Consider the following 17,607-nt stretch of genomic DNA (forward strand, 5'->3'; position numbering starts at 1 on the left):
TCCACATCCAGAGATGGTGAAGAAGTATTTGGTGATTGATGTGTAGTTATTGTGAGAGAATGGGGCTGTGACTCCACATTTATTGGAGTCACATCAAACTGAGTTTGAGAAGGCACAGAGACAGATGGATGTATCTGTGCAGTGTGTGCACCCTGTGTAGAAGATTGGGTTCTAGCCTTCTTTCTTCTAATAAAAGCTTTTGTAGGTGAGTGTTTGGCTTTAGTGTCCCTCCCTCTTTTGTTCTGTGTTCCTGGTTGGGAACTCTTTTCAATAGTAACATCCTTTTGGGAGGATGCTACTAGGGATGTGCTAGAAACCTTTTTAACCACCACAGCTTTTTGAGAAACTGGGGCTTGGCTAGCTTGGGAAGCACTCAACTCTCCTTCCTTATCCTGGGGGTTTCTTTGATGTTCACCCCTCCCCTCACCACTCACACCCTGTTCACTTCCCTCAGGGTTAATGGTTGTTGTTACAACGGTTATCTTTTGAGAAACAACAGAGGTGGTTTTCTTTGTCTTGGATTTTGAAAGTTTAGATTTGGTGACCTTGGTAGAAATCTGTTGGGGCATTGACACAGATTTCATGGCCACACTAGAAGATAAAGAAATAGAGGGGTTGGAAGAAGTAGGAGTTGTAGAAGCAATTACCTCACCTACCTGGGGTGCATTCATGATTGGTAAATATACCAATTGCACACTGCTGTTAAGATCCATTCTCTTCAAGTCTGCAAGAACTCTTTTCTCTTGTGCCCAGCACTTGAGTTTATTATTCTCATTGATTATGACTAAACCTTCAGCAACATGGTTAGCCAATAACATAAAGAATCTAGCATAATAGATGTTATTAGGTCTATTAGCTTTGTTACCCAATCTAGTACCTAATTCTAGCATCACATAGTTGCTAAAGTTAAAGTACCTATCAGAAACAAGCATATAGAACATATTAACAAGAGATGAAGTTATGGCATCAAAATTACTAATTTTCCCAGAGAAAACCTTTATGAAGGCATCCCCAAGAAAACTCCATTCTTTCCTAAGGCCTTTTCGTCTAATACCCCCTAAATTAGCAGAGTTAAGAGAGTAACCTATGGAATCTAACATGCTGGATACATCACTATCAGTGTGTGGTGTTATGGCATTGTTCTCAGGTAATTTAAAACATGCTTGTAAGTCATCACAGTTAATACAGTGATTTTTACCTTTGAGAGTGAAGGAGATAGTCATATCCATGGAGTTGAACTCAGCAGTTGTCCAAATCTCCTCAACTACTTCACAGAAAATCGTTGGGGCTTCCAGCATTGCATAGCTAAGTTTACAGTTTTTGATGAAGTCCATCATTTTGTGATAATCTGAGTGGGCTTCATTCTTTTCTACCAGAGCTATGAAATTGTTCTTCTCGTAGATGAACCCAGATTGAGACATAATCTTCACGACTGGTGCCATTGTTGTGAGTAGAAATTGCAGAGAATAACTTGAAGGTTTTGCAGAGAGAAAATGGTAAATGCTTGAAATTCTAAGAAAGCGTAAAGTAATAATGAACAATCAGAAGGGCTTATATGCTTTCAAAGAAAAAGAAATAAATAAAGGATTAATCAATAAATAGGTGTTAGTGAATTTCAGCCGTTTAAGAATAAACTGTAAGTATTCTAATAACTACCTTTAAAACCAATACATACAGATGTATGTATGGTATCAACGGTTAAGAAAATAGAATCAACGGCTGTGAAACACCTCAAACGTCTGATGTGACATTTCAACGGATAATGTAAATTGTCATCCGTTGAAAGGTACTTCAGCTTTATCCGTTGACGGATAAAAGTTCCAGAGATATACTTGTCTTTCAACGGATAATGAATATCCGTTGATAGAGCAATTTTGACTTTCAACGGATAGGGAACATCCGTTGATGGAATAAACTTTGTTAAAAGTCAAATTTGTTCTAGCAACTAATATATTTCAGGCTTCTCATCAAATTGCAAAGAAGACATGAATTTTAAGAGTAATTAAGCATACCTAGCTCACTTACCAATCTTGTGAATGTTGATTCATCAAGTGGCTTGGTAAATATGTCAGCAATTTGTTGTTCACTTGGAACAAAATGTAGTTCCACTGTACCATTCATGACATGCTCCCTAATGAAGTGGTACTTGATATCAATGTGCTTGGTCCTTGAGTGCTGTACAGGATTCTCTGTTATGGCTATGGCACTTGTGTTGTCACAAAAGATAGGTATTCTATCAACATGAAGTCCATAATCAAGGAGTTGATTCCTCATCCATAACATTTGAGAACAGCAACTTCCAGCAGCAATGTATTCAGCCTCAGCTGTAGAAGTAGAGACTGAATTTTGCTTTTTGCTAAACCATGATACAAGCTTGTTTCCCAGGAATTGGCAGGAGCCTGTTGTACTTTTCCTGTCTATTTTGCAACCTGCATAGTCTGCATCTGAATAACCAATTAGATCAAAGCCAGATTCTCTAGGATACCAAATTCCTAAATTTGGTGTACCCTTGAGATATCTGAAAATTCTCTTGATAGCAATTAAGTGAGACTCCCTAGGATCAGCTTGAAATCTAGCACACAGACATGTAGCAAACATTATATCTGGTCTGCTAGCAGTTAAATATAAAAGTGAACCAACCATGCCTCTATAACTTGTAATGTCCACAGACCTTTCAGTCTTATTTAATTCAAGTTTGGTGGCAGTGGCCATGGGAGTTTTTGCAGATGAGCATTCCATTAAGTCAAACTTCTTTAAAAGATCATAAATATATTTAGTTTGACTAATGAAAATTCCATCACTAACTTGTTTAACTTGTAAACCAAGAAAATAGGTTAGTTCTCCCATTAGGCTCATTTCATATTTACTTTGCATTAGCTTAGCAAACTTTTTGCAAAGTTTATCATCTATAGAGCCAAATATTATGTCATCTACATAAATTTGAACAAGTATACTAGAGCCATTAACATCCCTAAAGAAGAGAGTTTTATCAACAGTACCTCTAGTGAAGTGATTCTCCAAAAGAAATTTTGATAAGGTTTCATACCAGGCTCTAGGTGCTTGCTTCAGTCCATAGAGTGCTTTCAACAGATAATACACATAGTCTGGAAAATTTGGATCTTCAAATCCTGGAGGTTGACTTACATAGACTTCTTCCTCTAATTTCCCATTTAGAAATGCACTCTTGACATCCATTTGATAGACTTTGAAATTGGCATGGGCTGCATGGGCTAGAAATATTCTGATGGCTTCAAGTCTTGCAACAGGAGCATATGTTTCATCAAAATCTATTCCCTTTTGCTGAGAATAGCCTTTAGCAACCAGTCTGGCTTTATTCTTTATGATAATGCCATTTTCATCCATCTTGTTTCTGAATACCCACTTTGTGTCAATAGGACTCTTGTTCTTTGGTTTGGGTACCAGCTTCCAAACTTGGTTTCTCTCAAATTGGTTTAGCTCTTCCTGCATAGCTAATATCCAATCTGGATCCAATAGAGCTTCTTCCACTTTCTTAGGTTCCTCCTGAGATAGAAAACTACTATACAGACATTCATCTTGAGTAGCTCTTCTTGTTTGCACTTTAGATGATGCATCACCAATGATCAGTTCAAAGGGATGATTCTTGGTCCATTTCCTTTGTGGTGGAAGATGTGCTCTAGATGAGGTGGCCTCAGTATTGTCATGATGTGAGACAGAGTGTTGACTAGTTGAAACTCCCCCTGAGTTGTTGGTCCTTTGCAGGGAACTTGGAGTTCTATCAACTGATGATGTAAATCGATTATCCGTTGATGAACTATGATCAACGGATGCTTCATTTTGTACTTCAACGGATGATGCACTATGTCTTTCAACGGATACTGCATTGCTTCTATCAATGGATGCAGTATTTTGTGCATTATCCAGGGGCATGTTTTGAATCCCTTTTGAAGTGTCATCTCCATCAGTCTCCTCTTCACTATCATCACAATATATCTCAATGTTGTCAAATTTGAGTCTCTCATTATGTCCCTCATCTGTTAGTCCATCAATCTTTTTATCATCAAACACAACATGCACAGATTCCATAACAATGTTGGTTCTTAGATTGTAGACCCTATAAGATTTTCCAGCTGAATAACCAACAAATATTCCTTCATCAGCCTTTGCATCAAACTTCCCTTTATGGTCAGATTGATTCCTCAGTATAAAGCATTTACATCCAAAGACATGAAGAAAGTTTAGAGTTGGTTTTCTTCTCTTGAACAACTGATAAGGAGTCATGCCTTTAGCTTGATTGATCAAAGAAATATTCTGAGTGAAGCAGGCACAATTAACAGCTTCAGCCCAGAAATATGTTGGTAACTTTGATTCTTCAAGCATTGTTCTGGCAGCTTCAATTAAAGATCTGTTCTTTCTTTCAACAACCCCATTTTGCTGAGGTGTTCTTGGAGCTGAGAACTCATGCATGATTCCATTTTCTTCACAGAACAGCCTTAATGTCAAATTCTTGAACTCAGTTCCATTGTCACTCCTGATATTTCTAACCTTCAAGTCAGGATGATTGTTGACTTGCCTGATGTGATTGATAATGATTTCACTTGCTTCATCCTTTGATCCAAGAAAACAGACCCATGAGAACTTTGAGAAATCATCTACAATCACTAAGCAATATCTTTTTCTTGCTATTGACAATACATTGACTGGTCCAAACAAATCCATATGTAGCAGCTGTAATGGTTCATCAATTGTTGTTTCAAGCTTCTTCTGAAATGATGCTTTCCTTTGTTTGCCTTTCTGACAAGCATCACACAGACCATCCCTTGAGAATTCAACAAGAGGAATTCCTCTTACTAAGTCCTTTTTGACTAGATCATTCATTGTTTTGAAATTCAAATGGGATAGCTTCTTGTGCCATAGCCAACTCTCAACTGAACTTGCTTTGCTGAAGAGACAAGTAATAGATTCTGCATCTGTAGAGTTGAAGTCAGCTAAGTACACATTTCCTTTTCTAACTCCAGTTAGAACCACTTTGTTGTCTTCCTTACTAGTGACAACACAGGCTTCAGAATTGAAGGAAACTGTATTCCCTCTATCACATAGTTGACTGATACTCAGTAAGTTGTGCTTGAGACCATCAACTAATGCAACTTCTTCAATGATGACATTCCTTGTTGAAATCAAGCCATATCCCATAGTAAACCCTTTGCTGTCATCTCCAAAGGTTATGCTGGGGCCAGCTCTCTCTTTAAACTCTGTGAGCAGGGAGAAATCTCCAGTCATGTGTCTTGAACAGCCACTGTCCAAGTACCATAGATTTCTTCTATTTTCCTGCACACCACAAAATCAATCAATTTGATTTTGGTACCCAAGTTTCCTTGGGTCCATTCTTGTTAGCCTTTCTCCTAGACTTCATTCCTCCTGCATCTTTAGACTTAGGTGAGTTTGAGTCAACCTTGGTCTTAGATGTGGTTGGTTGAGGTGTAGGGTTAGTCACAACATTATCCAGCACATTTATAGAATTATTAGGCATGGATTGTGCATACATGTTATTCCACATTGGCATATTGTATGGCATTTGAGGCATACTGAATGCAGCAAGATAAGGATTGTTAAAATATGGCATGTTTGCAAAATGAGCATAAGGATTTTGTTGAGACATAACAGGCATAGCATGTAGAGGTGATACAGACATGTTAGGCATGGAAGAGGGTACAGTTATGGGAGATTTCTTAATAGATTTACAATTAGCAGATAGATGATTAACACTACTACAATGCACACAGCTTTTTCTAGGAGCATACTTGTCAGGTGTGTAATTGTTATGTTTGTTAACTCCTACCTTCCCATTTCTGTTGGACTTCCTTTTGGATTCCTTTTTATCCTCAACCATCTTGAGCCTATTGTTTAACTGTTCTAAGGTCATGTGCCCTACATTCACCTTTCTGACATCTTTGGATGTGCTTGCTCCTTCTTTGACAAAGTTCTTTGAAGTTGAACCAAACTTTTTGTTGAGTTTCTTTAGATTTTCTCTTTTAGAAACATCTGCCTGTTTTAATTGAGGAACCTTCAACGGATGTTCCTTTTCCTCCTTCAACGGATAACTTTCATCATCCGTTGATTCCACATCCGTTGACAGTCCATCAATTAATTCCAGTTTCTTTTTATTTTTATCCCAGGCAGTTTCACAGAATGATTCAATTCCTTGGACTTTGGCAATTTGAGCACTTACATCCCTAGATGTTTTCCAGGCTTTAATCACCTCTTGCTCTTTCTCTAATTGATTGGAAAGTATTTCTACTTTCTTAACAGATTCAGCTAGTTCATTTTCAACAGATATACAATGCAATTTGGTTTTCTCTAGGTCAATCAACTTATTTTCTAACACAGTATTTCTATTACTTAAAAACAGATTGTTCTCTTTGATCCTACTATTTTCTTTAGCAAGAGATTTAAGAGACACACGCAAATGATACAATTCAGTAGACATGTCATTGAAAGCATCATTGCACTCTTCTTTAGTAAGCTGTGTTAAATCAGTAGTGATTACCTGATTGCTTGATGAACTAACTTCGTTTTCTTCAGAATCAGCCATGAGAGCAAGGTTGACATAATCCACATCTTCATCCTCTTCATCTCCATCAGCTGCCCAGTCCTTTTCTTGAGTAATGAAAGCCCTTTCCTTCTGTTTGAGTAGATCAAAATATTTCTTTTTGTAATCTACTTGTTCAAATTTCTTCTTTTCAGAGGTTGGCTTTCTGCACTCACTTGCAAAGTGTCCACTTATACCACAATTAAAACACTTGAACTTGGATTTGTCCACCATGTTCTTATAGGGTTTAGTGGCTCTAGTGTTTTTCCTGAACTTCATCTTTGCAAATCTCCTGGACAGAAATGCAAGATGCTCATCAATACCATCAGAGTCATCTTGACTGGAGTTGTCTTCATTTTCAGCAACTTGCTCTTTACCCTTGTCTGATTCTGGATTTCTTACACCATCTTTGGAGCTTGATGTAGATCTCACAGTTTCTTTTCTGCATTCTTTCTCATTTTCAGCTACCAATGCAACTGAACCTCCTTTCTTTCTCCCCCTCTCCAATACCTCATCCTGTTCCAACTCTAGTTCATAAGTCTTCAAGATTCCATATAATCTTTCAAGAGTAAAGTCCTTATAATCCTGAGAGTTTCTTAAGGAAACAGTCATGGGTTTCCATTCCTTTGGTAAGGATCTCAAAAATTTAAGATTTGAATCCTTCACCTGGTACACTCTACCATACAGCTTCAGTCCATTCAACAGCTTTTGGAATCTATTAAATGTGTCATTTAAAGATTCATTCTCTTCAAAATGAAAGTACTCATACTGTTGAATGAGAAGCTGCATTTTGTTCTCTTTTACTTGTTCTGTACCTTCACACAGCAACTGAACTGTGTCCCAAACCTCTTTGGCAGTTGAACAATTTATCACATTATCAAACATATCCTTGTCAAGACCATTAAACAAAATGTTCATAGCCTTCTTATCCTTGTGGACTTCTTCTGTGTCTTCCATTGTCCATTCTGCTCTAGGTTTTGGAATGGATTGACCAACAGCAATTGTGGCCGTAGCAACTGTGGCTACTTTGTGGGGAATGTGAGGACCATTCTCAATGCAGTTTACATAACCTTCATCTTGGGAGAGTAGATGAAGGTGCATTTTCACCTTCCAGTGGTGATAACTGTCTTTGTCAAGAACTGGGATCTTTACTCCAATATCCTTCTTACTCATCTTTGTTAGATTCCAAGATCTTTAAACTCTTTGTGTGTCAAGAGCCTGCTCTGATACCAATTGTTATTCCTAGAGGACTAACAATGAGATTTACAGAAGGGGGGTTGAATGTAAATCTCAAAACTTTTTCAGGTTTTGAGAAGTTTATTAAAGCAGTGTGTTCTAGATGAACAAGTGTATGAATTGCTTTGAGCTAATGCAGACAGATATATATTCAAACACAAAATGTAAAGAACACAACAAACTTTAAAAACTTTTCTGGTGGATTTGTTGTTCCACCAGAGATGGTATATTAGAAAATCTGTGTTCAACAATGTTGATCACAGCTGCATCCTAGTACAAACTAGATGAATTTTCTCTCAAGATATTTCTTAACAGCTCTGGAAAATCTCTCTCTAATTACTAGCTTCTTCTTGGTTTATATATTACCAAGTGTACAAGTGAAAAACAATATAAAATTACAATAGTAAAATAAGTTCTTCACTTGCTTCTTTTCCTGTTCACTCAAGTACTTTGTTGACTATTGCATCTTTGTACTAAAGAAGAACGGCTGCTTTTTCTGTTGATCCTGAAATTCGGCTACCACATCTCACTTTTCTCTGTCAACCCATGTGCCTCTGTTTGTAGGTACAACTACCACTTATCAACGGGTAATTAGCAGAACATCCGTTGAAGCTTTCATCCGTTGATGACTTCATCCGTTGAAGGATGTTATCCGTTGAAGCTTTCATCCGTTGATGCTCTCATCCGTTGAAGGATGTTATCCGTTGAAGCTTTAGAGACATCCGTTGAAGCTTAGCTTCTCATCCGTTGAAGGTCTTTAAGTCATCCGTTGATACCACTTCATTTATACAAAATTACAAGGCATGAAATATTTACAATTGGCCTTCCTATCTGCATATCATCTAGTAGTCAACATGACTCATAGTTTCTCTCAACTTCTAAGAATTACATTTTAAATACAGAGACTGAAATATGCTACAATACTAGACTTATTTCTAAGTAAAGCTACACCATCAACGGATAGCCAAAGTGGTCTTATCCGTTGAGGCTACAGACACTAAATTTCTACTTAAGTGTTTTGTTAAACATATTATCAAACTAATGCACATATATTCCTAACATAAACCCTTTGCTGTCATCTCCAAAGGTTATGCTAGGGCCAACTATCTCCTTAAACTCAGTGAGCAGGGAGAAATCTCCTGTCATGTGTCTTGAACAGCCACTGTCCAAGTACCATAAATTTCTTCTTTTTCCCTGGTTGCTTGATGAACTAACTTCATTTTCCTCAGAATCAGGCATGAGAGCCAAGTTGACATATTCCACATCTTCATGCTCTTCTTCTCCATCAGCTGCCCAGTCTTTTTCTTGAGTAATGAAAGCCCTCTCCTTTTGCTTGAGCAGATCAAAATATTTCTTTTTGTAATCTACTTGGTCAAATTTCTTCTTTTCAGAAGTTGGCTTTCTGCACTCACTTGCAAAGTGTCCACTTATACCACAATTGAAACACTTGAACTTGGATTTGTCCACCATGTTCTTATGAGGTTTAGTGGCTCTAGTGTTTTTCCTAAATTTCATCTTTGCAAATCTCCTGGACAGAAATGCAAGATGCTCATCAATACCATCAGAATCATCTTGGCTGGAGTTGTCTTCATTTTCAGCAACTTGCTCCTTACCCTTACTTGATTCTGATTTGCTTGTGCCATCTTTGGAGTTTGATGTAGATCTCACAGTTTCTTGTCTGCATTCTTTCTCGTTTTCAGCTACCAAGGCAACTGAACCTCCTTTCTTTCTTCCCTTCTCCAATACCTCATCCTGTTCCAGCTCTAGTTCATAAGTCTTCAAGATTCCATATAATCTTTCAAGAGTGAAGTCCTTATAATCTTGAGAGTTTCTCAAGGAGACAGTCATGGGTTTCCATTCCTTTGGCAAGGATCTTAAAAATTTAAGATTTGAATCCTTCACCTGGTACACTCTACCATACAGCTTCAGTCCATTCAACAGCTTTTGGAATCTATTGAATGTGTCATTTAAAGATTCATTTTCTTCAAAATGAAAATACTCATACTGTTGAATGAGAAGCTGCATTTTGTTTTCTTTTACTTGTTCTGTACCTTCACACAGTAGCTGAACTGTGTCCCAAACCTCTTTGGCAGTTGTGCAATTTATCACATTATCAAACATATCCTTGTCAAGACCATTAAACAAAATGTTCATAGCCTTCTTATCCTTGTGGACTTCTTCTGTGTCTTCCATTGTCCATTCTGCTCTAGGTTTTGGAATGGATTGACCAACAGCAATTGTGGCCGTAGCAACTGTGGCTACTTTGTGGGGAATGTGAGGACCATTCTCAATGCAGTTTACATAACCTTCATCTTGGGAGAGTAGATGAAGGTGCATTTTCACCTTCCAATGGTGATAACTGTCTTTGTCAAGAACTGGGATTTTTACTCCAATATCCTTCTTACTCATCTTTGTTAGTTTCCAAGACCTTTAAACTCTTTGTGTGTCAAGAGCTTGCTCTGATACCAATTGTTATTCCTAGTGGACTAATAATGAGATTTACAGAAGGGGGGGGTTGAATGTAAATCTCAAAACTTTTTCAAGTTTTGAGCAGTTTTAAAGGCTTTGTGTTCAAGATAAACAAGTGTGTGAATTGCTTTAAGCTAATATAGACAGATATATATTCAAGCACTAATGTAAAGAACACAACAGACCTTAAAAACTTTTCTGGTGGATTGTTGTTCCACCAGAGATGGTATTTCAGAAAATCTGTGATTCAAGATGTTGATCACAGCTGCATCCTAGTACAAACTAGATAATTTTTCTCTCAAAATTTTTCTAAACAGCACTGGAAAAATTCTTATCTAATTACTAGCTGCTACTTGGTTTATATATCACCAAGTGTACAAGTGAAGACAAAGATAAAAATACAATAATAAAATAAGTTCTCCACTTATTTCTTCTCCATATCACTCAAGTACTTTGTTGACTATTGCCTCTTTGTACTAGAGTAGAACGGCTGCTTTTTCTGATGTTCCTGAAATTAGGCTTCCACATTTCAGTTATCTCTGTCAACCCATGTGCCTCTGTCTGCTGTTACAACTACCACTTATCAACTGCTATTTAACAGAACATCCGTTGAAGCCTTCATCCGTTGATGGCTTTATCCGTTGATGTGTTAGCAGTTGAAGCTCTATCCGTTGAAGCTTTAGAGACATCCGTTGAAGCTTTGTTTCTCATCCGTTGAAGGTCTTTAAGACATCCGTTGATACCACTTCATTTATACAAAATTACAAGGCATGAAATATTTACAATTGGCCTTCCTATTTGCATATCTTCTAGTAGTCAACATGACTTATATTTTCTCTCAACTTCTAAGAATTATATCTTAAATACAGAGACTGAAATGTGCTACAACACTAGACTTATTTCTAAGTAAAGCTGCACCATCAACGGATAGCCAATGTGGTCTTATCCGTTGAGGCTGCAAACACTAAACTTCTACTTAAGTGTTTTGTTAAACATATCATCAAACTAATGCACATATATTCCTAACAAAGGTCATAAGACATAACCATCCACCATGCTCAATTAACACATAAGAACATGTTAAAACACATAATATGATCTTAACATATCATACCCATCATGATATAATCAAAAAAACCAAATATAGCAAAAATCAGAAAATTCAAAATTAAATCTGATAACATTAAATCACATATTACAGGGTCTAAACGACGTTAAACGCCTTACAGATCAGTCGTTGATATCTTTTGCTATCAGTTTTGTTCAAACGATCGATTTCATATGAAATAGCATATTCCTTCGCCAAAATCGGACAACAGACCCAGATTTCAGCAAATCCGCTGCATCCGATTCAGAATCGTATCAAATACGATTTTTATAATAAGAACAAACACAAAATATGTATATATCAGTATATATATAGATTATATAATCATCATATGATTATACAACTCTCATGAATATCATATATTCAAAACATATATATACATACACACTATATAAACATAACAACATATAAAACATACAAAATCGCATACATAACAGTCATGGAATATTGTATACATGTTATCATCATAAAACCAGTAAACACATAAACGAATTAAACACTTTTCGCAAGTAGCTCTGATGCCATTGAAGGGTTTCGAGCACATAAACGCAACGGAAACAGTAATTAAAAACGTAAAAAAAAAGGAATTTTCGAAACCCGCCGCAGGATCCATGCGAAAAACATATATTTAATTCATAGATCAGATTGTTTACCTTAAGAAGCTTTACCAATTGGTTGACTAATGGAGATCCAAAGCTTGTTCAATCACCACGCATCCCGCTCTCGCGATCTATGCTCTATCGGCATCTAGTAATACATCATTGCTACCCAAGTAATAATAATTGAATCGGTGATCGATTAAACCTTTTGTGAATAATGTACAATGTAATATAATCCCTTTAACCAAATATTATAGATTAAACTAGAGGCATGTAATGTGTCATCCTCATCATAGTTTAATCCAAGTTTCCTTGATCAGTGAGTAGACTATCATATCAAATCAACATTTAAGCATGGCCACGCATTTCATAGTCTAGCTCACACAAGAAGCCAATAATATCACTCCTAAAATAGGAGGGTTAAATCTCATCTAGATCGTTCATATTTCTTATATGATTCATAATATACCCAATGCCCACTTTTATCATTACCCGGTCAAGGATAACTTTTAATGGAATCAAAGTATATTAATTCTCGTATAGAAATATAATGACTTCAGGTCTAAGGACCATTACATCATTATCACTGTGAGAATTATTTATGACACAACAGACATGTAGAATCTCACATTGGGTTTGTCCAGCACCATGTACATATACATCTGCCTTTGTTTTTGACTTTAGTATCACTATACCTATGATCAATGAGATGTGATCATCAGTCAACAAACACATCAGTCTTAATGCATTAGTATTGTCCCTTAATAATAATACTCGAATAGGTACCTTTAGGAATATTGATACTATTCTCATAATCTCATTTCTAAGTCACGTACTTAAAGATATATAATTTCATATCATATTCCAAAGACATTTATTAATCTAACATTTATATCGCAGTAAATTAAGAATTAATAAATTATAAATAGAATAATCGATAGAACATAAACATTAATAATCCTAATGTCTTAAACTAAAACATCATAGTGTTGTCTCTAGGGCACAAACACTAACAGGGAGTGCGCGAATTTCTCCTGATATTTTATTAATAAATGATCCCTTCATTACATTTCATTTATATTGATCATATTTCCTTTTTTGTTTGTTATTTCCGGAGTATTGGCCCCATTTCTTAAATAAATTAACTTAAGTGTTAAATATATAAAATATTTCTGAAAATATCAAGTTAAATTTAGTAACTTTTAAGTGATTGTAAGATACATATTTTTTAATGTATGGTGAGACCATCTAGTAATTTATTAGGGTTTAATGACCCAAAAAATTATTTTAAATCCAGAATATTTTAAGCGGAAACTGATCCAACCAGAACCAGCATGGGGTTAGCATCCCCCAGTTCGGCCCCTGCTTGATAGTAGTATTAGTATAGCATATTATGGCATCTTTGCTTTAGTTATTTGAAAGATGTACAATTTTTGAACCAGTTTTCGGCCTGGAAAGTTTTCCTCCACAAATCCTTCTTCGGCCTGCAAAGAGAATAATGCGAGATATTGTCCCCCGATTCACCTGCGGTGTGAGAATAAATTGAGTGGTCTTTTTTGAGTAAATCAGAATATAATATAGTTTGAGTAGTATTTTATTGTGTTGAATGAATCAATATCTCGTGTATATAAACCTAAACCAAGTTAATGTTGTGCATTCAGAGTCATCGGTTTGTTCCAATAAAGAAGGGACGTGGGCGTTTTGTCGAGCAGACCATGTTTTCGCCCGTCTTGGGCTGGTCCAACATCTCTGTGACTGGGCTGATCCTCTTTCAGCCCATTTAGTATTCTTTGGACATCATCCTAAATATGTATGATAGGCCTAAAATAAGTGGGCTTCTAATATGTCCCTGGATTTTGGCCAAGGAGGAATGCTTTGACGAAATCTAACCTTCTCAGCCCATTATTCGTTCAGTACATGGACCTTAATCCCTGGGACAGAAAAAAGGACAAAAAAGGTGTTGCTTGGGGAATCGTGTCTCTTGGAGGATTACAACTGTCCTTGCCTCGAGATCGTAATTTCCATCCAACCGTTGAATTTCAAACATTTCAATCGCACCATTGATTTTGAAACCGACGTCCCTTAACCCAGGCCATCCAAACGTCAATCCCTCTTATATATATACATGCCCTCTCCTCCTCATTTCACCATTTGTTTTTCTTATAAATTATCTCCACAAAACCTCCTTTCTTGGGAAGCAATCCTCTACAAGCATATTCATTATGGGAAACATAAGGTCTCGATTCCCACAACAACCTTACTTAGTGATTAGTGGATTTTATATCTACTTGGAATGCTTTATTACAAGCTTAAGTTGGTGTTTTGGACTCAAGTTGTTGGTATTTTTGATATGTTTTTGTATTTTTGCATTACAGGCATTAGTTGGATAAATAAATGAGCTTTTCATGGAAATATGCTGGAAGGAGGTCAGAATCTGAAGCCTAGGCCATTCTCATGTTGAAGAGAATCTCGATAGCTTCACATGGACTATTGGATCGCCAAATTCTGACAGACGGAATTCAAGATACAGAAGAAACAAGAAAAATCAGGAAACTCCAGAAGGTCAGGGTGGCCGCGCTGGTCTTGGGAGCGGCCGCGCTCATTTGACAGAAACTCAAGGTGGTCGTGCTGGGTTTGTTTGGGTAGAATCCTGATTCTACTTGATTTTTGAGAGAATTAAAGCCCTGATCATCCTGAAACCTATATATACCCTAAATAAGACTTTTTAACAACAAGGAGACGAGGGAGAGCAATAAGAAGACCTAGAGAGCATAAGACGACTACAAAGAAGAAGACTTTTATATTCTTTAATATAGTTGATATTTCAATGCTTGTTTTCGATTTTTCTTTGAACCCTAGTACTCTAATATTTTTTATTATCATGTTTTCAATGGAACCCATGGTGATGATGAGTTTGGTTATGAACTAATCGTTATCGTGGGGTTCTAACGAATTTACTTATGGATTTCTAGAGTTAATTATTTTGATCTCTTGGTGTGCGGTGATTAATTGAAATCCTAGTATTGGGTGTGCTTATTCGTCTTATGTGCGTAGCTAACATATAAGATATCGTGTTAATCTCTATTGAAGCAACATTGAATATAGAGATTTAGAACTTGCCATGCTAACATAGGTTCATGTATTTATTATGCATGATTCATAGGTAATTTTAACCATCTTACTTTCCCTATGTAATCACAATAAATAACTTGTTCATTAAACCTTTATGTTGTCAAATTCTATAGACATATAGGGTCTCAACATAATTGGTGTCTATTCAACTTCTATCTCTTTTGTGGATGTCTGGTAGTAGGGTATTCGTACGACGAAAGTTGGCATTTACTAGTTTCGTGTTATCTGATTAGTTATCATCACCATTGCATGATAAGGTTAAGAACAATGACTTTGAATGAAGTATTTAATGAAGTTTGAATCCCATGTTTGTCTCATATAGTTAATTCAATCACTTTTATTCTTAGTTAATTGCATGTTAGTTTAATCTTAGTTATAAACATCTTAACTTGTTATTGTCTTAGCATTGAGCGATAGCCATACCATTGTTGCATAGGTGCATAATCTTAAGTTAACTAAAAAGAGTCTCTGTGGGTGCAAATCTGATTTATATCTTATACTACTTGCGAATGCGTATACTTGCGTATAATTTTAGCGCGTGTTTTCTCCCTAACAAGTTTTTGGCGCCGCTGTCGAGGATTCGGTGTTAATTTTTAGTTTATGTGCTTGACATCAGTGGTCGTTAAAGTTCACTGACTCGGACTCTCTTACTTACAAGGTTTACTTTAGTCGTGTGTTTCAGGTACTCTAGTTATCATTGCAATGGGAGAACTAGTAGCAAATTCGAAAGCTTTGATGGATTATTCTCAACCTAAGATCAATGACATTCAATCTAGCATTGTTAGACCATCCATCGCGGCTAATACTTTTGAAATCAAGGTTAGCATGATTCAGATGGTACAGAATTCAGTCCCGTTTGGGGATTCTCCAACGGAAGATCCCAATATGCACATTAGGGATTTCATCAATATACAGACACCTTCAAGTTTAATAATATTTCTGAAGATATTGTGAAACTAAGACTGTTTCCATTCTCTCTAAGGGACAAGGCTAAGAGCTGGTTACACTCTCTACCAGCTGATCTATCCCTACTTGGGAGGATGTTGCTCAGAAGTTTCTTACTAAATTTTTCCCTATGGCGAAGATAGCTATACTCAGGAATGCTCTTACTCAATTTGCGCAGCAATCGAGAGAAACTTATGTAAAGTTTGGGAGTGCTACAAGGAGATGCTTAGGAAGTGTCCTCATCATGGCATACCTGATTGGATGATCATCGATTATTTTTATAATGGTTTGGGAGCACAGTCTAGACCCATGCTTGATGCAGCATCAGGTGGAGCATTATGGGCAAAGAACTATGAGGAAGCTTATGGTCTAATTAAGCTGATGGCTGCTAATGAATATCAGTATCCAACCCAGAGATTGCCACAGGGCAAGGTAGCAGGAGTTCTAGAAGTGGATACAGCTACGGCTATCACTACTCAACTAAAGGCATTGTCTAGGAAGATCGATTCTCTGGCTAACTATGGTGTTAATCAAATAACCAGTGTTTGTGAGCTGTGTGCCGATTCGCATGCGATGGAGCAATGCGCTATATCTAGTGAATCAGCTCAGTTTGTGAGCAACTTTTAAAGATCTTAGCAACCAGTTCCAGCCACTTATCATCCTGACAACCAAAATCATTCTAACTTCAGCTGAAGCAAAAATTAGAGTGCGATGCAACAGCCTTATCAGCAGTATGCAACAAAGCAATTCAACCCTCCTGGTTTTCAACAACCACAATATGCACCAAGACAATAACTCCAACTTCAACAATAAACTCATGGAGGTGCAGGTCTATCTTCGAATGAAAAATCTGAACAGGAAGAATTGCGGCTTATGTGCAAAAACCAAGCTCTTATATGCCAAAGCCAGGCTGTTTCTATCAAGACTCTGGAGAACCAAATAGGGCAAATTGCTAACACCTTATTGAATTGACCATCAGGAACGCTTCCTAGTGATACAGAAGCCAATCCAGGAAAGAGAGAAGTTAATGAACAGGTGAACGCCATCACCTTGAGGTCCGGAAAGGTCGCAAGCCCCCAAATTCAGCAAGACCAAGAGTCTGAAAATTCTGTCCAGAATGCAGGTGCATCTACACCTTTGCCAAATCCAGAAAATGTGATTGTAGCTGAAAAAGTGGTACAGAAGGATGCCGAGGTGGAACCGAAGAAGAAAGATGTTAAAAGCAATCCTCCTGAGGGTAATACAGGGGATAAACAGGTCTATCCACCTCTGCCATATCCTTAAAGGCTTCAATAGCATAAGTTTGACAAGCAATTTGCCAAGTTTTTGGAAGTTTTTAAGAAGCTGCATATCAACATACCTTTTGCTGAAGCTCTAGAACAGATGCCGAGCTATGCTAAGTTCATGAAGGGTATTCTATCTTAGAAGCTAAAACTTGAGGAGTTGGAAATCGTTGCTATAACGGAAGAGTGCAATGCTGTGCTGTAACAGAAACTACCTCCCAAGCTTAAGGATCCAGGAAGCTTCACGATACCTTGCACCATTGGCAA

General features: G+C 37.0%; 1 non-coding gene across 1 annotated transcript; it reads right to left on the minus strand.

Annotated features, from left to right (window-relative positions):
- Positions 1 to 16,202: 16,202 nt before the first annotated feature.
- Positions 16,203 to 16,308, minus strand: LOC141663208 (small nucleolar RNA R71). Its single transcript, XR_012551289.1, has one exon. It is a non-coding gene; the product is annotated as a small nucleolar RNA R71 (small nucleolar RNA).
- Between the last annotated feature and the right edge of the window lie 1,299 nt (positions 16,309 to 17,607).

Source organism: Apium graveolens, chromosome 5 (genome assembly GCF_009905375.1).
Source record: "Apium graveolens cultivar Ventura chromosome 5, ASM990537v1, whole genome shotgun sequence".
Classification (NCBI taxonomy): domain Eukaryota; kingdom Viridiplantae; phylum Streptophyta; class Magnoliopsida; order Apiales; family Apiaceae; genus Apium; species Apium graveolens.